We start from the raw sequence: 24,750 nt of genomic DNA on the forward strand, positions 1-24,750 counted from the left end.
TCTTAGTTGCTCGTAAAGGATATTTAATAAATGACCAGCTAATGGCTAAAGCAGGATCAGAAATACAGGGTTAATTCTGAAATCTCTGATTCTGCCTTTAGTTTTGTGGCAGTTGTGTTATTGGTTATATTTGTTTGGTGAAAATCATTCTTTTTTTTTTGTTTGTAAAATGCTTTGTATCTTTCAACCTTTCATATGTATAAAAAAATGTTAAATCTTAAATCAGTCAGGATTAAGACTATTTTGAAAGATTGCCTACTTCTACAACTTAAAGTTTGTGGGGAAATTAAGATAATATATTATACGTAAAGCTGAAAATAATAATAAAAATGATAACAAGTTTAGTACTTTCATTTTGGAAAACCAAACCTCAGAGTGACATGTTCTATACTGCACAGCTAGTTTATGGTGAGTCTCTGGGATTGGTGTCTAATTCCTAGTCCAGTGTCCTTTTTCTGAAAATTAAGTGACTTTCTTCATTTCTTTTTAATGTATTTTGTTCTTCTTTATGTATTGTTTTAGAAAAAGGATCATGTATCAGGCCTGTTTCTGTTAATGGTATCACCATTTCCCACAACAAGATATCAACTCTTGGTATTACTTTAGATTACTCTTTTCTCTGGCTTCAGATAATCAAAACTTAAAAGTGCCTGTTATCTATCTTCAATATCTTTCACATCCTTTATTTTCCTTTCATTCCTACCATCACTCTTATCAGCGCATGCTTAGATTGCCATATTAGTTTACTTTCTAGTTTCTCTGTCTCCAATATCATGTCTCCTTTTCTTACTTTTTGTGGCTAGCATTGCTACATAAACATATCTAAAGTCATGATTTTTTTCACATCTTTATGCTATTTCCTTTTTCTGGGAGATTCTTTTTCTACCTCTCCATATATATTTTAATGTTGCACATTCTTAAGAGACCCAACTCAAATCTCATTTCCTTCTCTGTACTGGCCATGCCTACCTAAAAGGAATGTGACTTGTAAAATCTGGGTCCAAGTAGTGTGTGTAATCATTTGACATCTTGACAAAGAATCCTTTTATCATAGAGTACTAGAGCAGAAAACGACATTAGATACCGCTTATAATAGTCACTTAACGACAGGTAAGTGGTTTTCCTGGAGTTAAATGATTAACATAAACTTAGAGAGTTCAGGGCAGAGATGCAAGTAAACTCAAGTCCCTAACCTCTAATTCCAAAATTTCTTCTTATGTGACACACTTCCTATCACTGTAAAGTGCATTGTCTTTTTAGATGCTTGTTGATGAGTGCATTTATTATTTCCTCAGTTTGCGGCCATGAGTCTTGTTTTAAACTCCTTTGTGCTTCCCTTAATATTTTGCACATAATAGGCCTTTATTCATTTTTATTTATTTGGTTGAGAACAATTACTTTCAGATAAAAGTGTAAGATTTGATTTCCATTTGTACAGATATTAATAGCCAAGGATTATACTGCTTTTGTTTAAAAGAGATGGAAGCACTGTTTTTAATAGTTCTTGGTAGTTAGCATTTGACAATATTGAAAAATTCTCTGGTTCTATTTTATTGCTATGTAAATGGGTTTCACTTTTTTAAAATGTTAAGAACATTGATTAGAGTACAAAACTAGAAATGTTATCAATATTTCTTCATTGTTTTAATGTTTTCAATTTCTAAGGAAATATTTTATAAAAAATAATTTTGTGGCAGATTTTGTTAAATGGAAATACAATAATTCTGTTGTCTTAGTTACTAAGCCATTATTGAAAACTACTTAATACAGTCGTTTTAGGTTTTAAAGTTTTATGAATATATTTGATTTAAAGTACATAAAGCAAAAGAAATTATAGGAAAGTATATGTAAGTGTATGGATAATTGAATATACACACTTTAAAATTCTTTTGCAACTCAGCATGAATAAAAATGGTACATTAGAGAGCAGCTTAAATGCCTCTCAGGTGAATAAAGCATGGGCTTCATGCTTGTTGTTAGGGATATATGTATCATCGGCTGTAGATGTATTACAAAGGTGATGTCAAGGTGAAAGCAGGCTTGCAGAATGGTTGGAAATCATTGATATTCTGACTTGGAGGCTGTAAATGGCTCAGTGGCAGATGGAGTCTTTGTCAAGGAAGAAAAATGGCAGCTTTGGAGCACGTAGATGTTTTGCTAGCAGCTCAGCACATAGGCTGTGACCTTCTAGTATTCAGGAATCTTTTCCATGGCCTAATAAATTGTTCTCAGCTTTATACACCTAAAGTAGATAAATAGTCATCATCACATTTCAGTACAAATTGAGGTGTTTCATTATAAAGAAACATAAGTATGTTTTATTGTCTACTTTTTAAAGAAGTAAGCTTTTTGGGGAAGGAATGTGCATTTTTGTATCAAACATTTCTCAGTTGGTTTGCAAGAGTAAAAACATTTAATGTTTTTCAATCAAAAAAATTGATTGAAAAAAAATTTCTTTTAGAATCACAGAATATTAAAGCCTAACAGTGTGCTAAAAATTCTGGACTTGTCCACTCATTTTTCAGATAAAAAAATTAAGGGTTAGAGATTGTGACTTAACTAAGACCCCTTAGCTAGTTCATGACTCTTAAATTGTAATGTCTTATAAAATAGCTGTAGTTATGAAGGTAAAATTCTCTTTAAATAAAACTTACAATACCACAGAATACATCTAATTATTCATGACAGCTGCATAATGACAATAATAATTTTAAAGACTTTTATTTACTTTTCAATTGCAGATATTTTTATTGGGAAGAATTCAGGATTTTCATGTTAATTTGCCTTTTTTTTTTTTGAGACAGAGCCTCACTCTGTTGCCCAGGCTGGAGTGCAGTGGTGAGTTCTTGGCTCACTACAATCTCCACTTCCTGGGTTCAAGTGATTCTCCTGACTCAGCTTCCCGAGTCGCTGGGATTACAAGCATGCACCACCATACCTGGCCAATTTTTGTATAGTAGAGACGGGGTTTCACCATGTTGGCTAGGCTGGTCTCAAACTCCCGACCTCAGGTGATCCACCCGCCTCGGCCTCCCAAAGTGCTAGGATTACAGGCATGAGCCACTGTGTCCGGCCTTAATTTGCTATTAATATATTGTTGTATAGAAAAATTTTGTTGACTGGAGAGTTTATATCTGAATTATAAAGTTATATATGCATAACTGTTCTTATTCCTCAATAAATATTGTATATGAATCAGAACCAATTAAAGTATATATCTTATGTTGACTTATATGGGTATTTTTAAAAGTCCTTTCTTTTAGAAATATTGCATTTCATATTAAAATATTTAAGGGTTTTGTAGATTGTATACTGAGGTATTTTGAAAAATTGCTGCATTTATCAGTGAACATTTCTTTCAATTTTAAGGGGAATATATGTCACTCTGAGAGTATTATGTGAAATATGTTCAATTGGACAGTTGACCTATATTGAAGAGTAATAAGTCATGGTTAAAATTAAAAGTAGAGACATTACACACCTAAAACCTATGAAAGTACTTGACAATTGCAAAAGTTATAGAAAGAAATCACTGTACATCACAAAAGAAAGTGACTCTCTTTTAGAGGGTAAAGGTTGCTACATTCAATATTATAGGTAGTTCTTTGCAAGCCAGTGTCTAAGGAAGTGCTAAAGAAAAATGTAAGAAGTTATACTGAAATGTTTGTGCATTTTCTAAAGATACAATTATGTAGCAATTTTATATTTGTTTTTGAGTAAGAGAAAAGTTTGAAAAGTTAGAGCTCAAAGCTTCCAAAATCCTCAGTTTTTTAAGGATAAAACTGGTCTGATCTTTTACATTAAATGTGGATATGAAAAATATGAACAACAAAATCGTAAGTGAAAATACTGTTTTTATCAAAGAATATGTTGATGTGTAGGTATTTTACTTACTTATCTTAGCTATTTACCTACATATCATTATCTACTTTAATATAAACACATTCAGATAGAGGTTATATGATGATCACTAAATTATTCAACAACTATTAAATATCTAGTTACATGCATGCCATAAAGATAAGAAACTAAACAAAACAGCCACTCAGCACTCATGGAGCTTTTCATTCTATCAGTGAAAGAGATAAAAAAGTTATATGTAGTATATTAGATGGCAGCTAACTCTTAGGAGAAAGGTAAAGCAAATTAAGAGTTATGAGTATGAATTAGCCAGGGGTATGAATTAGTATTTGTTATAGATTGGCCATTGAAGACCTTTCTATTAAGATGGCAATTTTGCAGAGATCTTAAGGAAGTGAGGGAGTTGAATCATGTAGATACCAAAGCGAGAACTGTTCCAAAGATAACAGTAAATGCCATGACACTGAAAGAGATTGTGCTTAGCATATTCCAAGAATAATAAGGAAATCAGTATGGCTAGAGTTGTGTGAGCAATGAGCGAGAGTTACAAAGGAAGTCAAAGAGATTTCATAGAAATCAATATTTAAATCATTTTTTAAAGAGAAGATTGAAAAAAATGCTCTTTAAGCTTAATCAAATCATACATTGTTGTCAAACCAGTGGTTCCTGTAGTAGTTTTGGTAGAGCATTGGTTGTATGGAGTATTTCATGAAAAAAAGGTTCCATGGTCAAATAAGTGTGGAACACATAGAGTTAATGTTAAAGTGAAAAGGTATTGTTTTATTTAACAACTTTTTCTGAGCCTTTTAAAATGTGCTAATGTGTTTTGGGAACCTCCAACTTATTTGACCCTTCCTACAAAGAACATCTTATGGGACTAGTGTTTTTCATGCTTTGGTAAGTGCTATATTAGACAATCCTACAGGTTAACTAGAGGTTAATAAAAGGATTTTCTACAATCAATTGCTGTTGTATAACTTCTCTGCTGTTCTTTCTTTCTTTCTTTTTTAAACGGAGTCTTGCTCTTGTTACCCAGGCTGGAGTGCAGTGGTGTAATCTCGGCTCATTGCAACCTCCACCCCCCCAGGTTCAAGTGATTCTCCTACCTCAGCCTCCCAAGTAGCTGGGATTACAGGCGCTTACCACCATGCCCAGCTAATTTTTGTATTTTGAGTAGAGATGGGGTTTCACCATGTTAGCCAGGCTGATCTCTAACTCTTGACCTCAGATGATCCACCCACCTCGGCCTCCCCAAGTGCTAGGATTACAGGAGTGAGCCACTGTGCCTGGCCTTCTCTGCTGTTCTTAAGCCAACACCTTTCTCGGCCCATTTTTAACAAAGACTACATTTCTTTTTTCCCCCTAAACATTTCTCAAATCCATTTTTTCTTCTCAGTTCATGATGCTTAAATCTTAATGTAGATTTACATCATGTCTCATCTGGGCTGTCACAGTAACCCCCTAACTGTTGTCTCTGCCCATAGTCTTGCTGTGTCCAAGTTCATCATCCTCTCAGTGATGATATAATTGACATCACAAATCAAACTAGGTTATTTACCCACTTAAACTCCTTTATTAGCCTCCAACCACTACGGATTAAAATTTAATCTCATTTACAGGGAATATGAAATCTTCCACAGTCTGTCTCTTGCTTACATCTAAAAGTAATGCCTCAATCTCCCATACTTAGTGGTCTCCAAATGTTAAATGGTTTTATGCTTCCTCAAATAAGAGGTGAGCATGTAGTCCTTTTGCCTTTACTCAGTGCTGTTACCCCTGCCTGACACAGCCTTCCCCTGTGAGAAGGCTTCCGGGTTTAGAGCAAAGATCATCTACAAAAACACTCTCAAGCTCTTTCTGGATAAGTCAGATGCACTCATGTAGAACTCTATCAAAACACTGAAAATAATGAAATAAAAATATATATTTGTGTTTTTTCTGCTGTGTATATCTGATACTTTGTAACCCTGCTAAGTGCCTAATACTTTAAGTGGATACCCAGTAAGTGTTAAAATTAATTCGAGAAATTGAACAATCTTTTTCTGTAGTTCATAACCTGTTTGGAAAAACATAGGTTAAAACCTACAAGACAAAACCTAGTGAAGAGTTCCTCCATATGATATAAAAACATGATTCACAGAAGAAAACAAATCGGTAAATTGAACTTTATCAAAATTAAAAACATTTGCTTTGCAAAATGCCCTGTTGAGATGATGAAAAGACAAACTACATACTGGGAGGAAATATTTGAAAACTGCTTATCTGACAAATGACTCATCTTGGATATAAAAAAACTAAAAACTCAATAGTAAAAAGGCAAACAGTCCCATTAGAAAATGGGAAAAAGATATCCATTTCACTAAAAAATATATATAGATGTCTGTTGAACACATGAAAAGATGTTCACTAGACATCAGAGAAATATAAAAATGACATATTACCATTCACCTATTAGAACAGTTGAACTCTTGCTTGAACTCGAGTTTAAGACCAGCCTAGGCAACATAGCAAGACCCCATCTAAAAAAATTAAAATTAAAAATAGCAAGAATATGAAATGCAAGGATATGAAGAAATCAGATTCTCATGTATTACCAGTGGGAATGTAAAATGGTACATTTTACCCTGAAAAATATTTCGTGGTTTCAAAAAAAATAAAACACACACTTACTATATAACCTGTGAGTGGAGATTCCATTGCACTCTAGCATGAGTGATAGAGTGAGACCTGTATCAAAAGCAAAATAGCAAAAAACTGGTAGGGTTTTTCCCTCCACTTCCCTACCCATCTCTGAAAAAGAAAAAAAGTGTTTCTCCTCACTAAACCTAAAACTTCATTTTTTAAATTTATATTCACTTCTGCCTCCTCTAGAGGCTTGCTTCATTGATCTGCCAAAAGACATATTCATTTTTTTCTCATGACTTATCCATTGTTATCTAAAGGATTGTCCTAGCTTGAAATAAAGTGATAAACAGAAGTACAAACAAAACTTTCACTCCCCTCCAGTGTTTGTGTTAGCATATTAAAGATATATATCTATGATAATATAAGTAGCTTTACATCATTCAACTACTATGTAGTATTTCATTATAAAAGATATTTATTCATTTTCCAATTTTTCAAGGTTTTACTCTGCACTGCAATTTACGTTCATGTATATGACTTTTTATGTGCATGTATGGAAACTCTTCTGGGTGAGATATCCAGAAGTAGAATTACTGTATTACAGGCTGCATCCAGCTTTGACTTTACTATATATTGCCTGATTTCTTTCTATATAGGGTACCAATATATGTGAGGAATGCATAAAGGATTTCTTCTCTACTTTTTTGGCATTTGCTTAATTTTTATATTCCGACTTTCTGCATATAGAGCCTGCTTTGAAGTTCAATAAATTTTACTTCTACAATACAATTTTTAAATTTCTTTCTCTAACCAGCCAAGAAATTTTAAAAAATTATTTATCTTTACTTTCATACATGAATAACTTTTATATTTATCCCCTCATTTGTCACTCTTCTGCCACACCTTCGTACAAAACCTCGCTTTTGCCTAAATTATCTCAGGAGATCAAATATTGCAATATCCTTATTGTGTATTTCTTCCTGCTTCAATTCATCCTCCTTAAAACTGCTAGATTAATATTTCTAATGTGAGTAGTTTACCATTGTTTGCAGCATTAAATTTAAACACTTAGTGTGGTATTTAAAGTTATCTCCAATAAGGTCTTAAAGTACATTTTCAGCCAAATAAATATCTCTCCCACTATTTTTACATAAGCCCTAGGTACTAGCCAGACTATTATTACTTTACTGATTGATTGAGTCATTCAAACATTATATAATAACAAGCTCTTATACTGCCCAGGTCAGGTTGAGTATTCCTTATCTGAAATGGTTGGGTCTCGAAGCATTTAGGAGTTCAGATCTGTTCAGATTTTGGAATATTTTCATATACATAATGAGATATCTTGGGACGGGGACCCAGGTCTAAACACTAAATTTATTAGTTTCAGATGCACCTTATGTACATAATCTGAAGGTAATTTTATATATTTTAAATAATTATGTGCAACACATCACATAAGGTCAGGTATGGAATTTTTCACTTGTGACATCATGTTGATGCTCAAAAGTTTCAGATTGCTTTTCTGATTAGGGATGTTCAACCTGTGTATTAACTCTTGGGTCTTATAGGTACTACTGCTATAAAAGGAACAACTCGTGATTCCTGTTATTAGGGAACTTGGAAGTCACCTCAAGCTATTCTAGGAATATATCCAGTGCTTTTTAGCTTTTGATCCTTAGCGTATGTTCTCCTTCCCCTTGGGATGCCTCTTTTCCTGGTTCCTCCACCTACCCATCTTTGTTATTCAAATTCCTATAATACTTTCCAAAGCCTACTTCAGATGTCATTTTTTGATAAAAGCTTTTTTCTGACATTCTCTGTTAATTTTGCTCTGAGTACTTTATTTGTACCACTCTTATGGTATAAATGGTAGTATGTTCCATGTATTTATCTTTTTTCTTTTTTTTTGTCCCCTCTGGATCAGTATTTATCTTTATTTTAGAGACACGGTCTCTCTATATTGCTCTGACTGGTCTGGAACTACTGGGCTCAAGCACTTCTTAGGTCTCAGTCTCCTTAGTATCTGTGACTACCATGTATTTATTTTATTCTTCCAAGACAATAAATAGAGTACTTTGTCCATTCATCTGTATTACTAGCATTTAACATAATGCCTTGTATATGATAGGCTGACTGCTAATTAAAATAATTTAATTGAAGATAACCTTAGTTATTTCTAATTTCACCAATTGGATTTATTTAAGAAAATATAAATCTTACTTAGAAAAATTATGTAGTTTTAATCCAGTTTTCTTAATTTAAAATACTACAGAATAAACTTGAGACTTTGCTTTGATGAGTAGTAAACTTTGTGATTAATACAACAGCTTTTCCATTTGTTTTTAGACTCTTAGGTAATTTTTCTTTTCTCAAGTCAGACTGTTCTCTTTAGAACCATATGAATTGCTTCTCTTGAAATACCTTGGCATCTGCTAGGCACCTCCTCTACTCCCAAAAGCAGTTCTTAATTTTCTGCCATCCTGGGTTTGTTTGTTGTTTTGTTTTTGAGATGGAGTTGCGGTCCATTGTCCAGGCTCGAGTGTAGTGTCATGATCACAGCTTACTGCAGCCTTGATTTCCCAGCTCAAGCAATCCTCCCCCTTAGCCTCCTGAGTAGCTGGGACCACAGATGTACACCAGCATGCCTGGCTAATTTTTTAAATTGTTGTAGAGATGGAGTCTTGCTATATTGCCCAGGCTGGTCACAAACTCCTGGCCTCAAGCCATCCTCCCACCTTGGTCTCCCAAAGTGTTGGGATTACAGATGTGAACCTGTAATCTCAGTGCGAGCCCATACTGGGCTTCTTTACAGATTTTATTTGAAGAAAGGCCCCCTTCTGCTGAAACAATTTAAAATCTTGCTGAGTATAAATTATTGTTTTTTATATGTATTTAATGTTTTCCAATATTTTATAGAAATATATTATTTCTGCCTCTTTATTCTTCATATTACCACAAATTTTAAATCTGTAGTCTGAATGAATGAGACTTTAGATGAATAAGCAAAAGGTAGGCTGTGGACTTTGGGTACAACAAATAAATTATTCTCTGTGTATTCTGTCTTTTAATATGGATTTTTAAAGAGTTATTAGAATATCAGAAATTACTGAAATTGGTTATTAAATTGTTAGGTTCTCTGAAGCATTTTCTAGAACAGGGCTTCCTAAACTTTAATGTACAGAAGATTCTGACTAAGTCTAGTCTGGGGCCTGAGTTTCTGCATTTCTGTTTCTCTCTCTCTTTCTTTCTTTCTGTCTTTCTTTCTTTCTTTCTTTCTTTCTTTCTTTCTTTCTTTCTTTCTTTCTTTCTTTCTTTCCTTTCTTTCTTTTTCTTTCTTTTCTTTTTCTTTCTTTCTTTCCTTCTTCCTTCCTTCCTTTCTTTCACAGATCTTGCTCTGTCACCCAGGCTGGAGTGCAGTGGTACAGTCATAGCTCACTGTAACTTCAACCTCCTGGGCTGAAGTGATCTTTCCACCTGAGTGTCCTGAGTTGCTAAAACTATAGGTACCTGCCAACATACCTGGCTAAATTTTAAAATTTTTTGTAGAGACCAGGTCTCACTGTTGCCCAGGGTGGCCTAGAACTCCTGGCCTCAAGTGATACTCCCAGCTCAGCCTTCTGAGTATCTGGGACTACAGGCACACACCACCACACCTTGCTAATTATTTTATTTTTTGTAGAGATGGGGTCTTGCTTTGTTGCCTAGGCTGGTGTTTAACTCCTGGCCTCAAGTGATTCTCCTGCCTTGGCTTCCCAAAAATGTTGGGATCACAGGTATGAGCCACTGCACCTGGCCAAGAGTCTGCATTTTTAACAAATAATTTCCATATTCCTGGTCTGTGGACTTGACTTTGAGTAGCAGTGAGCTAGATGATCTTCCAAACCTTATTAGCATGTTTTAGGATTTTTTTTTTGTGCTAGTGAAAGCAGGCTTTTGGTGTCGCACAGATACTCGTTTAAAGTGTCTGTTTGTCTATGGTCTGATGCATATTTTGATATTTTAATAGAAATTTCTGGATTTTTAAAGGAAAATCTGATGTTATAGATTGATTGAATTTTCTGTGGTTATGTGGTTTTTTTCATTAAAATCATCCTTCAAAGTTTTAAAAATAGCCTTGACAACTATTAGACTGTCAGTGGCAACTTTCAGAGTTTACATTTAATAAGGAATGTGTAATTGTTTATTTCTGACAAAATTGTAGTTAATACTGCCTTTGGTTACTTTTGCAGGATATTGTTTGAGGTTAGACATTAAGGTAGTATAACACTGTAATAGTAAACTTAATCTTTGTTTTACTCTGGATGTTTCAGTTGTACTGAAGTACTGCTTTTTGTTGCTTTTGTTAAAGCTTTATGATTATGAATTAGTAGCAATTGTATACCAGAGATTATCCTGTTATTTTATCTGTAGCACAGGTGAATTGAAAACCTAATTTGTGTAAATGGACAACCAATAGTATAATATAGATAGCTCTTTAGTTAAGTAGTCTATACTCAAAAGGATATAAATGGATTCAGGGGGCACATTAATACTTATTTTTTCTTTAAGATATATCACATTAAATACTTTCATAGTCTTGTGCTTTTATTAAAAATTGTAACTAAATCATAAATCTTAAAGAAAATTCCAAGCATTACTTATTTTTGACAAATATTAATTGGTAATCAACATTGGCAGACCGGGATAGTAAAACATATTAAGGGAAAAGTATTATTTTATTTTAAAAACTTCAGAATAATTTTTATTTTAATGATATTAGCCCTACATTATTTCATTTAATAATTGTCAGTAGTTGAAATTGCTGAAGAAATTACATTATTACAAAAGTGACTTTAAAATGTTTATTATTATTTTCTTATTAAATAAGTAAGCACCTTGCAGTTAAAGTTTTCACATAAAATTTATGTAAAATATTGCTAAAAAATTTTTTGGACCTGACATTCAACAATTCTCTTTAGAAATAAACCTACTTTGTTTCTTCTGGTAGCATCCATTGATTTCTTCTTTCTAAAGGTAGACTAATAGTGCTGATAGAAGCAGAGCAATTTATTTACATTAAAAATAAATGTGTTGAGTAAAGAGCAATAAATTATAATATAGAGCTGATTTTGCTTCACCCATAAGTTCTAAAATCTAAAGGACAAAAATACTGAAAAGGTTGAGAAAAAATGAAAGAAAGAACAAATGATGCAAAAAGAAAATGACACTGAGGTCCTTGGTTTAATACATATGTATTTCAGGTTGATGGTTGTTTCATTAGCAAATCTCATTGTTATGCAATGTCTGTTCTTCTGCAGCAAAATGAATATTATATTCTCACAGGCTCTGTGTATATTATGTTGCAATAAATGAAAATACATCTGTATCTGTCTTTGGCTTACTCTTTCCATTTTGTTTTTAAAGAAAAGAAAGAAAATGGAATAACATTCTTTTCTTTTGTTGTTAAATTTGTTCGAAAGCCATTTTGATTTGTATTATGGATATGTTTCCTACTTTTTTTCTTTGAAGTAAACAATTATAAGGTAGTTAATAAGGTAACCATGTTAATTATCATATAACTTTCTTAATGAATAGAATTAATCTTGATTGATTTAAGTTGATAATATGAAATACTTAAGCATATGTTTTTTAACATATTTTTAAATATTAGGAGTGGTTTTCCTTATTGCAAGAAAGTATGATAAGGAAGTATACATAGTATGTCAAATCTAAATTACAATAGCAAAATTATGTATTGAGATTACTAAGATTTGAATTTTCATAAAATAGGAAGTTCAAAAATAAATTTCAGTGGCTATACATTGGAGGAATTCATTGAAGGGTAATAAAGTATTATGCTGCATGAATTTTATGTAATGAGTTTAAATATGGAGCAAACTGTATTGGATGACAATTGTCATTTAATCTTAGTCATTTTGAGGTTTGACTGTAGCGTACAAAATCGATTTGGTTTTTGGTAGTGTTCTCAAAAGTTGTCTCACAATTGAAATTATTTTGACAAGCTTAAAAGCAGAAAAACCCAAGCTTAGATCAAATATGGGTTGTGATTGTATACCATGCAGAAATCGCCTGTCTGTAAAAATTTGCCTTCTGGTTCAATTGATGCAGTCATAATAAATGTCTTAGTTATGTTGAACAAACATGAGCTGTTTTAAATATAAACCGCAGTTTATTAATGCATCATATTAGGTTTATTTGTACTTAGAGTATTTGCTACATGTTGAGCATTTTGTTATTCATGGTGGGTAATATAAAAGAAGGAATTTCAAGATCTAGTAAAGGAGATTCCCCAAATCTATAGCTAAATTATGTAGAGAAAGGTTTTATGGGCCCTTCAAATAGAGTCTGAGAGAGAGCCATCCTGGAAGTGATGAGACCAAAACTGCTAATGAGGTAGGAGAACAGATAGGAAACAACATAAGCATAATCTGGGAGGCAGGAGGACGTAAATTTAGGATCTTCAGGAAGCAGAGAACAGACCAACCCAGTAGTAAGGAAGATTTTATTTGCTACAATCTATTTACCTGACATAAAAACCAGAATGCATCATTGTTATATTTTGTCAGTGTTCAGTCCAGATACTATACCTTGGTAGCATGTCGGTTGACATCACTGATAGATCTTGTTTTTTCTTGTATAATAAAATAAGAGATAGGAAATTTCCTTTATATCAACTTCACTGTCTTTCCCCTCCACCAGTAACAAAAAGTAAATGCTCTAAAAGTATGCAAATATGAATCTAAATTAATGCAAACTGAATGTGAAGACAGAGTCAAATTTATCTACTATAGTTAGAAATACCAAACTGGGCAGGATCATGGAAGGAAGATCACCAATGAAAAGAGGAACTCTTCTTAGTTAAAAAGAAAGGTCCCTTTTAATTGTCTGGACCTACCTACCAATGTTTTATCTTTTGCCTGATCCTGGAACCCTGGTTATCCCATTTTATGTACTCATCTGGCATAAGAACCTGTCTTTAGAAAATAGAATATGAATTTGGAATTTGAAAATGGAATTTAACATAAGATCCTGGGAATTGTTAGTGTTTGTTTAAAGATCCAGATAAGAATTGCAGACTTCCTAGCAAGATGGCTTATTTTGGGGAATCTTTCATTATGTTATCACTCTGGCTCACGCTGAGAAAACGTCATAAAGAAACTATGTGAATCTTATTTTAATTGCTGTAAAGATTCTATTGAGAAAACTATTGTGTGGTCCGGTGTTGAATTTTTGAAAATTATTTTTAAAACTACTCTCAATTCTAAGTACTAGAGAATGCTTTGGAGGTTGTTTGTAAATTACATCTTACAGAGAATGAGAATTTTGTAACTTGATCTTGTTTCCCACTTTCCTTTGATTGCTAAGGAGCTGAACCACCCACATCATAGACTTGTGCAAGACCTTATGATATGTGTTTCTTTGTTCCAGTTTTACTCTGTGTTTTCATCTTTCTTGTTTCCTCTTATTTTCCCTTTTATTCATATTAGTTTTAAAGACAGCATTCTGTTCTTCTACTCATTGTTTTGAAAGTCATCTTAAATTATGTTGGAATAAGATGGAATATAATAATAAGATGGGATGTATTTGCTACACCTATTTATTGTAGCAGAAGGCAAACACGTAAAAAGTAGAAAACTTTCTTCCTTCTCTTGTTTCTCTGCCTTCCCACTTCATTTTGCACATAGTTCTTAATACAGAGGACTTATCTCTGTGGTTTCTTGGACTTTCCAGAGGGCAGGGGAATTCACTCTGAAGCTTTTTGTCTATGTAGCACTACTAGGTCCAGTTAAAGAATGCCTGAGAGGACAAGTAAGGCTGAAATATACCAAAGAGAAGGAAAAGATATATTTTTCTCATTTGTCAGCTCTGAGCACAAGTCTTTTTCCAGCTGGTATTTGTTCTTTACCTTTTGACTGAATTATAAACTCATAATATCAAAACTTACTGAGTCTTGATAAAAGCCACCTTGAATGAAACCATATGTCAAATTTATTTGCTATCCTCTTTATGTTTTCATTTCATCATGCTCTAAATTTGACACATAGGAAACTAAGATAGTCATAAGCCATTGAAATAATTGAAATAATAATTTTCGTATGTAAAATTTTGTTTTGTTTTGGTGTATGAATTACATAGTTAAAGATACGTATGTGGTAGGAATCACATATTAAATTTTCTGTAAAGGAAGTAAGAACTGTGCTTTGCATTCCATGTGACTACTATGGTATTTAAATTATTTAATGTTAATGTGACCAAAAAATTCAGCTGGAAATGTTAACTTCATTGTCACAGGTTTTTGAAAATTTGCTATTTCCATGTGTCGTGGTGGTGACTAGTGATGTTAGCAACTTGAATTAATGTGGTTCGATACCGAATACATACTCCTTGAAATGACATATTACGTATATGTAATGAGACCTGTTCTGAGATTCTATACCCTTGGCTCAGTCTTCTCTCCTGGGTGTTCTTTTTTTTATTTTATTATAATTCTGTTTTGTTGTATTTTCTATTTCGGTACACTAGAACTTTACTTTGCAAACTGAATAGATACAAACTTAATTTAAGTAGTATAAATGTAATATGTTAACGTAATTACATGGTTGTAAAAGGGGCCTTAAGAGCTCTTTGCATTAAAATTAAAGCTTATTGTGTTCATTATAGGACACAGATACATAGCCTTAGTAGATATAGAATTTTAAAGATAAATGCAAATTTTGTGGATTTACAAAATTATCTAGATATTTTTAAAGTAGTAAATTAATTTATCATTTTGATGGAGTTGGGTTTTTTTGTTTCATACCCATGATTAATTTAAGTCGGCCCTTATCAAACTATACTGGAAATTTCAGAGAGCAAAAAAAAAATAGTAATTTGGGGGAAAAAAAACTATGGGCAAAGAAACTTAGTTTTCAAACTAACAATGTTTTTAAAAAATGCTCACAGGTTAAATATTTTAAGTTTTTTTTTTATTTTTGAAATATGTGTTTAAAATAATGTAGAGAATAGTTTCAAATTATGTAAACTTTCTCATTCATAGGAATTTTTTTTCAAGGACTGACACATAAATTATAAAGCAGTCTTACTTTGCAGGAAGTTGCCCAAGTAAAAAAATAGACTTATGCTTTGACCACACACAAAAAATTGTTTGGTCCTTATTATAACTCAGAAATTTCTTTTATGTACTTTGTTATGGCAGCTGAAATTTAAAGACTTTTCTTTTATTTAGCAGACTTTTTAAGCAGTTATTTTTATTTGTTTTTAAAAATCTTGTTAGCATTGCTTTGTTTTCTGGCAGATAGTTTATCTGCCTGAAGTGATTTTTGAAACATGCTTTTAAACAGTGCCAGTTTTCAAGCATTCCTATCATGTGGGTTTTTGCATGTGAGGAATAAACCGTTCTTTAAAAAGGAAGAATCTTTATTGTCTGTTTAACGTTAATAAAATTAAGAAAAGAACGATTACTTGAGACATCAGCCTTACCTGGCTTAGTTTTATCACGTGAGCATTCACGTTTGCTGGTGATCTAAGTGCTCCACCTGCCTTTCAGTTTGTTTACCAGGAAATCAAGATGTGTAAACTGCAGGAAGTACTATTTGACCCTCTCCGACAGTATCTCATTACAATAATTGCTAATCTCTGAATAAGACAGCCATGTTTTGTGAGTAACAGAGAGAGAGAGGTTGTGTTAGGTAGATTTTAGGTGTTTCAACAAATAGAGCATTGTAAATGCTTACTTGGATTATGGTTTCATGTTAGCTTTTGATAAAAGACATATGCTGACCTTTGGGGTCAGTAAAGCTAGGACACAATAGTAGGTATTCTTTCATGCCTTTTAACTGAAAAATATCACGGCTTGTTGTTTTGGAGTGCTGTCACTGCTCTGAATCGAAAGGATAATGGCTACTTCCTGATTAAACTCACTCTCCACAGTAAGCTGCTATTAATGTTATACTCTGTCTTTTTCTCCTGTAAATGCAAGGCTATTGGTGTTTTCTTTACTTTTTAACATTTTTTTTTCATAGATTTCTTCTAAATATATCCTGAGTTAAAGTTTGCAATTAGAGCAGAAACTACTGTTTAAGTTTGGAGGATTTTTTAAAATGAAAAAGTATTTCTGTTTGGTATCTTGAATCCAACCAGCTCATACACATACTATAGGTTTTGGTTAAAGAAATTAGCTTTATTAAACACATTGAAATGATAATGATATTAAGCTGCCACTTTCTTGGCACTCTAAGCAAAATTTTAAAAATAACTTATGTAGTAAATAGATTAATTTTTTCAGAGACTTTGGATAAACTCAAATTTTATCTTGATTCGATAGATGTCATAATTCTATTTACATATATTCTCAAAATATGTTTATAATTTTAATTATGAAATTAACATTCTTAAATTAGCAAAGAGATCCTTATGACATAAAAACAATGTTAAGTATTCAGAATATAAGAAGGGAATAATGAGCTTCTTAGTTTTAATCCTAAATCTGGCCATCATGCCATCTGTGGTCTTGGGACAATCATTTAAACTGCTTACCGCAGTTTTCTTGTCTACTGCTCGTGTGAGTGCTTAGGCAAAATGTGTATATTTGTTTATTTCTTTATAGTGGTACAAACTACAAAGAAAATGAATTTCACAAAGTATTTTATAAAATGGAGAACTGACCCTGCACTTAGGAAAACATTAGCAGTAACAATAGACAGAGAAATTTTTTTTTAATTTATGACTTTAAAAGAAACACCATTACATTGACTTTTTAATTTGTAACAGAACTCTTAGTTTTGCTCAATCTTTAATATAATATTACCAAAGGAATATACATAGGAATATACATATGTTGTTGGATACATGACTAAAATGGGAAGTAGAAAGCTTAAAGGTGATTTAATAAAGAATGACAAATATACTTAACATTGTTTAACTTTTTCTCAAAAGTCTTATTTCTGAAAGTAAAATTGTTCAGAGTAGAGGGAAGAATGTATATATGTATATATTATGGACATGTAAGTATAGGTGATATATGTGGTAAAATGTGTATTTTTTAAGCTGTAATATTAGCTATGTTCATTATATAAAAAGAAAACAAGATTATGAAAAATTGAAAGTAGTTACTGAAGAATGTTATAGAACCTAATATCTAGGAATGTTAAAAATGAGATAATATAAATAGAATCCTACTTTTGTTGAAAGAATTAAGGTAATTTCTTTCACATAATGCTTATTGGGGTAATTTTAGGTAACTCAGTAATTTTGGATATAAATTACTGGCATATTCTCAGGAGATTCTAAAGGTTAAGTTTTGTGAGTATTGTGACTTAGTCAACTTATCAAAGTTATAATAGTGCCTCTATTTTAATTTGCAATTACAAGTAATTGATGTCATTTATTGAATGCTTACTATATGCAAACCTCTGGGCTAATTTTCTTGTCATTTAATATTCATGATAATCACATGAGGTGGAGGTGTGATTATTCCATTTTATCAATAAGGAATTAATTGTAGAGAATTTAAATAATTTGATTAAGGGCCTTAGCCAGTAAATACCAGAGCCAGACTGAAAACACAAACACAATTCAGAATCCAGAACAGTCTCCAGTGTCATACCATTAACCGTTGTGTTTATATTTTGGAGACAGTAAAGGTGCTTACACATTTGATTTAGATGGTTTTATTTTTTTCATTAATTTATCAAATATTATGGAGTAACTAAGTGTCAGGCATTTTAAGAAATTACAGGCAATAGCATTATAAAGCAATGTAAAATCCCTTGTTTCAAGAAGCTTGCAGTCTAATAGAAGAGGCAGAAAATTAATTGGCCAAACAGTACAATGTGATAACTGATAAAATATAGGTAAGTACAAGATGCTAAAGGTGACGCAAAGGAGAGAGATCCAATGTATCATTTTATTTCCATATTTAATTTTTATTTTGGTGTGCTGTTTTAGGTACATGGGAAATATCAGTAAATAAAACTTTCAAAGGTCTCTATTTTTGTGGCACATATAGTAGGAGTGGAGATAAATGATAAACAATAAATAAGTAAACTGAATAATATCTTAAAAGATGACAAATGTTATGAAGTAAAGAAAAAGGAGCAGGATGTGAAGGTTAGGTGGTGATGGGGATTCAGGGGCTGAGGAAGGACTCACAAAGAAGATGATATTGAGCAAAGATTAAGGAAGTCAGCTATGTGATGAACACCTTGGGAAGTCTTCCAGGCAGAGGGTATGAAGTAGGAGCATGACTGATTTGCTCAGGGAAATGGAATGATTGTCATTGTGAGTACCGGTATGGAGAGAGAGAGGGTAAGAGGAAGTATTGTCAAAGGAAATGAGTGGTGGGTTATTCATGTAGGGCCTCAGTGGGGACTTTGAGGAGCCACTCCAGGGCTTTCAGTATTTTTAAAAAGGATTACTCCAGTTGCTATGTTTAGAATAGACTGTATGTAAGGAGGCATGGACTCCCAGTTAGAAGGTTCTTAGAGTAATCTAAATGACAGAAGGTAGTGGCCTGGTAGCAGTTAAATTCTGGATGTTTTTAAGGTAAAACCAAAAAGATTTCCTGATGGGCTGAATATAAGATTGAGGAAAGAGGAGAAAAGATGACTTTAAGGGTTTTGGCAGCTGGAAGGATGATGTGGCCATCAGCTGTGAGATAGGGAAGAATTTCAGGTGGAGAAGGTTTGGAATGAGGTTGAGGAATCAGGACTTTGGCTTTGGATGTGGTAGACCAAAATGTTTATTAGATATGCAAGCAGAGATGTGAGAAGGCTTTCCAGAGTGGGAATGACCAAAATTGAGATGGAAGAATGAATTGGATTTACCTAGTCAAACAGGTAGTTTGTAGTGAAATTTGAGAGCATTTGCTATATACTTGAATGAATCTTGGCATTATCTACTTTACATATTTACTAATGAAAGTAACATATAAACATCTAATAAGTAAAAACATTGAAAAAGTAATAATATTTCAAAGAACAAAATTATTCTGTGTAGTCAAGTTTTCAGAGTATTTCACTGACTGCTGTTTTTATGAGTTGTCTACTATTGTGCTTTTATGTATGTTGATTCTCACCGTGGTACTGTAAGGTAAATAATATTTCTATTTTACATTTGGAGAAACTGAGTATGAGGGAGATTAATATTGCCTATGGTCATTGATATATTAAGTGGTAGGCCTGGATTCAAATCCAGGTCTTTAGATTCCATTACCATGCTTCTTATTTTAAAACCGTATGATGTTAAAGTTAAAAATTTTTTAGACTTTTGTTTGAGATCTCAAGGAGTTGTTTTTTGGTTTTTGTTTTTCTTTTTTTAATGTTGGTCATCATTCTGTAGTGTAACACAGTGCTTCCCTTGGGACATAAGGTTTGTAGATTCTTGATCAAGGAATCAAGCTGTTTGTTGTTGTTCTTTGAGTAACTACAGAGCTTTCATTATAGTTGCCTATTATAGACACTCCCTCTACTCCTGGTTCCCATCCCTGTGTATAGTGCTTAATAAGTGCTTAGAAAATTACAGCTGTTATTATCATCATCTTTTTCTTTCTACTATGCTGTGACCTTGGGAATCAACCCAAACTTGTTGGAATCATGTATAAATTATAAAACTTGAAAGACTAAGGGCACAAAGATGTTCTAAATAATGAAGAATGAGTGTTAATCCATATATTTTTATCAGCTTGGAGACCATCTTTTATTTCCTTTCCTTTTTCGGCTGTTTTTTAGACAAGTGAATTTGCTAAATAGCTGTGTTTCTAATTGGAAAACCATTAATCTCTAAGATGCCAGTGGGTATTTTCATTGCAAAAGTGAATATAAGTTGTTCAACTTCAGTAGGGAATAAAAATATATGCTTGTTCCTTGAAAACATACTTACTTTTGAGGTAACAATGCCATATTTTAAATACTTAAACCTTTGGCCTTCTGGATCAAAATAAAAGTTATTTCATGTAAGTTAATATTGTTTACATTTATGATGTTTTTAAAGATACTTAAGAGCAAGTCATTAAGAAAAATTGCATAGAAATATCAGTTTTTTTAGAAAACCAGTTGTAGATTAAAATAGTATATGAATCGAAATGGTAATTTTAAGTATATACTAAGGGAATAGATAGAAAATTTACCTTGTCTATATATTTCTGTGCTATAAACATATAACTTTACACTAAATCTGTTGTTTTGATACATTTCTCAAAATTTTATGCTATTTTTTCAAAGGAACAAAAATGACGTATTCATTCTTCCTATGCCTTTCTCAAAAGTTTTTCTTTTATTTTATTATCATAACTTAAAAACTTCTTTAAGTATAACTTATTTTATGGTCACTGTAATCATTAAACAGGTTTTTTAAATAAACAAAAATGTTGGTTGAACCCTACAACATTCTTTATTTTAACTAAGTTACCTGTGTAATTTCATATTTTAATTAATTCTGTTTATGATCAGAATTATATTTCCTATTTCTTCTTAATTATAAAAATAAAACTGTATATGTTAAACATTTGCATATTACTTATTTTTAAAATTTGTTTTATTGGACAATGTCTTTGATTCAATTGGGGAAAAAGAAATGACTGATGAGAAAAAATGTTCTGTTCATAGTATTTTATTATTGCCTAGTTTTAAATAATTTTACTGAACTAAATCTGTTATATCCTTTATAAATTGAAATGTCTAGAGAGGCTTGGCGCAGTGGCTCATGCCTCTAATCCCAGCACTTTGGGAGGCTGAGGCAGGTAGATCACCTGAGGTCAGGAGTTCGAGACCAGCCTGGCCAACATGGTGAAACCCTGTCTCTACTAAAATTACAAAAAATAAGCCGGTTGTGGTGGTGGACGCCTGTAATCCCAGCTACTCAGGTGGCTGAGTCAGGAGAAATGCTTGAACCTGGGAGGCGGAGGTTGCAATAAGCTGAGATCATACCATTGCACTTCCGCCTGGGCAACAAGAGTAAAACTCCATCTCAAAAAGAAAAAAAAGAAAGAAATGTCCGGAGAATGAGTATTCTAATTAATTTTTTCTAGAATAGTTTGCTTTAACGTTTATTATTAAAATTTAATGTATTTGTGCAAGTATAAAATTGAATTTTTTTTTGATAATTTGAAAACATGGAGGGCTACTGGGTCCTGATTTGACAGTCTGCACTACTGCTAATCTAGTTTGGTAAATAAAGTACAAACAAATATTAAATGAGTCTTGATTTGATAATTTGAGCAAGTAATCTAGTTTTACAAGCAACGCATAATCAAATATTAAATGTGTTACAGTAATTAAAAAACACCAGAGCTGTCAAAAGGAGGATAAGATTAATTACTCAATGAGTGATATGTAAGTAAAATACTATGAGTTGACAGTAAGAGAAGGGTCACTAGAATGACCAGGAAAGGTTCCTTTGAGGAAAAGGAACTAGAACACTATCTTTGAGAACTGAAGAAGGACTTTAAACATTAGTTTTTAAAATAGCTTTACTGAGATATAATTCACATACCATACAGTTCACCCATTTAAAGTATACAATTTAATGGCTTTTGATATATTACATATTTTACATTGCAGTAAAATATCTGTAACATAAAATTTGTCATTTTAACCATTTTTATCTACACAATTCAATGGCCTTAATTACATTCACAGTGCTGTGCTACCATCATTACTGTCTATTTCCAAAATTTTTTCATCATCTTAAACAGAAACTCTAACCATTAAGCAATAATAACTCCTGGTTGGATGCAGTGGCTCATATCTGAATCCCAGCACTTTGGGAGGCTGAGGCGGGAGGATCACTTGAGACCAGGAATTCAGGACCAGCCTGGGCAATGTAGTGAGACCTCTTCTCTACAGAAATAAAATAGCTAGGCAGGTGGCACACGCCTGTAGTCCCAGCTACTCAGGCCTTGAGCCCAGGCTGCGGTAAACTATGATTGTACCACTGTACTCCAGCCTGAGTGATAGAGTGAGACCTTGTCTCAAAAAAATTTTTTATATAAAAAGAAAAGCCGTAACTCCCCATTTCCCTCACCATCCCCCATCTCCTAGTAACCTCTAATCTACTTTCCATCTCTGCAAATTTTCTCCTTTTACATATTTTTCATAAGTGGAATCATGTAATATTTGTCTTTTTTTGGGTTGGGCTTATCTCACTTTAGAATTTTCAAGGTTCATCCATGCTATAGCATGTAGCACAATTTCATTTCCTTTTATAGTTCAATTTTATAGGGATAGGTATATGTATACATATATTTATACATATATAAAATGTACTTATGTACATATATTTGTACATATATGCAAATGTACATATATACATGTTTGTACATATAAATACATATAGTTATGTAAATATGTGTATATATCACATTTGTTCATTCACTTTTGAGAGACATAGGTGTACAAGTATCTGTTCAAGTCTATTTTAAATTCATGTAGTAATTTTACATTAACTTTTAGGAGGAACCACAGAACTGTTTTTCAGATGGCTGAATCAAGCATTGATTTTATTCTGTTACACTGTATGGTGAATGTAAAAGATTAGGCTGAATGAATACTGGCTTCAGCACATACAGAATATTTTTCTTAAAAGAGAGAAAAATAAAGCCATATGTGTTAGGGGTGAAAATGTGTATATGTAAACAGCCACCTCTTAAAGTGAATTTAAAAAAAAATAATTAAGCCTTCTGGTTATATGTAACCCCAGGTTTGTAATATTTTCTAGAATATGGTCATTGAGTTTGAATTTCTTAGTCCCTAGGAACAATGTTATAAAAGGATGTTTCCACAAGCAATTAGAATTAATAGTGTATTTATGCCTAGTTTTAAGATATCTATTTATTAATTGCCTTTTTTGCATTATAATATAAAATCACTCAACTATATCTGACTGGCAAGTATTTCCAATATATTCTTTTTAGTCAATTTATTTTCCTTCATATATGTTAATATTTTATAAGTGAGAGAACTGTAGTCATTTCATTCAGCATTTTCAAAATCACTCTTGCTATATAAATTCTGGAATTTAGTATGGATTAGGAGAACAATATTTACCTATCTTTTCAAAGATCAGGGACCACTGAGCCAAAAGGCAGGGCTTATTTCACTGACTTGATAAGGTCATAGGACCCAGGAAATGGGGAGCAATATTAAAATAGGTAAACTTTTGGACTTAATTACAAGTTTCCCTAAGAGGGATATATAATATCACAAATAGTAATGACTCACACTTGTGGATTCAATAAGGAAATAAATGGTAATAACTGATATAATGGGTCACCCTGATGAGAATATTATTTAGGACATCTGAGAGTAATTTCTGAAAATAAAAGGAAGGCTACTTGTAAGTTTTCTTTAAATTTCTCATCAGGGGGTATACATGAGAGTGTGTAATGAATAGGGAAATTGAAATAGCCATCAGTTTTGAGGAAATTGACATGGATAGGTCATGGAATTTTTTTTTTCTTTTTTGGCAAACCTCTGAGGCAATTTGCCTTATACGAATTTGAATCTTAAGTAGGAACTGGTAACAAGATTATAGGGTGTTTAAATCATTAACAAAGGTTAGACTTGGATAAATCTTTTGGGAAGTAAGTTTCCGCATGGTTAAAAGCAAAATTTCAATAGTCTATACAGCACAGAATTGTAACAAACTGAATAACTTTGAATAACTTACCAAATACAAATTCAATAATTAGATAAATAGTTTAAATGATTTTAGTTTGACATTGCTGATCTGGCAAGAAAGTAAGGAGTCACTGCGACTAAAAATTAGGTGAAATAGAAAATTTAAAGAGGATAAGAAAATGTCAAAACCAACTTTCATTTCAAGGAACCTGCTGAACTTATGATGGAAGTATCTATGAGGCTGGGTAATAGCCCATATTCAAAATCAGATATATAGGCTAGGCACTGTTGCTCATGCCTGTAATCACGGCACTTTAGGAGGCCAACGGGGTGGATCACTTGAGGCCAAAAGTTCAAGACCAGCCTGGCCAACATGATGAAACCCTATCTCTGCTAAAAATACAAAAATTAGCCGGGCATGGTGGTACATGACTGTAATCCCAGCTAATCAGGAAGCTGAGGCACAAAATCACTTGAACCCAGGAGGCAGAGGTTGCAGTGAGCCAAGATCATGCCACTTGCACTCCAGCCTGGGTGACAGAGGGAGACTATGTCTAAATACATACATACATATATACATACATAAATCAGATATATAGTGCTGTTACTTTTATTTCAAAACATCTCTACTTCCATTTTGAAACAA

General features: G+C 32.6%; 1 protein-coding gene across 50 annotated transcripts in view; it reads left to right on the forward strand.

Moving 5' to 3' along the window:
- The window catches only part of BAZ2B (bromodomain adjacent to zinc finger domain 2B), a 449,976-nt gene that overhangs the window by 208,456 nt on the left and 216,770 nt on the right, over positions 1 to 24,750 (forward strand). For 10 of the 50 annotated variants that reach the window (XM_035304725.3, XM_078327575.1, XM_035304738.3 and 7 more), the window contains exon 1: positions 16,128 to 16,418. The exons of the other annotated variants lie outside the window; for them this stretch is intronic. The gene's annotated coding sequence lies outside the window, so the exon portion shown is untranslated. Of the gene's footprint in view, positions 1 to 16,127; positions 16,419 to 24,750 lie in introns of those variants that run through there. 50 annotated transcript variants of the gene reach the window in all.

Source organism: Callithrix jacchus, chromosome 6 (genome assembly GCF_049354715.1).
Source record: "Callithrix jacchus isolate 240 chromosome 6, calJac240_pri, whole genome shotgun sequence".
In the NCBI taxonomy this organism is placed as follows: Eukaryota; Metazoa; Chordata; class Mammalia; order Primates; family Cebidae; genus Callithrix; species Callithrix jacchus.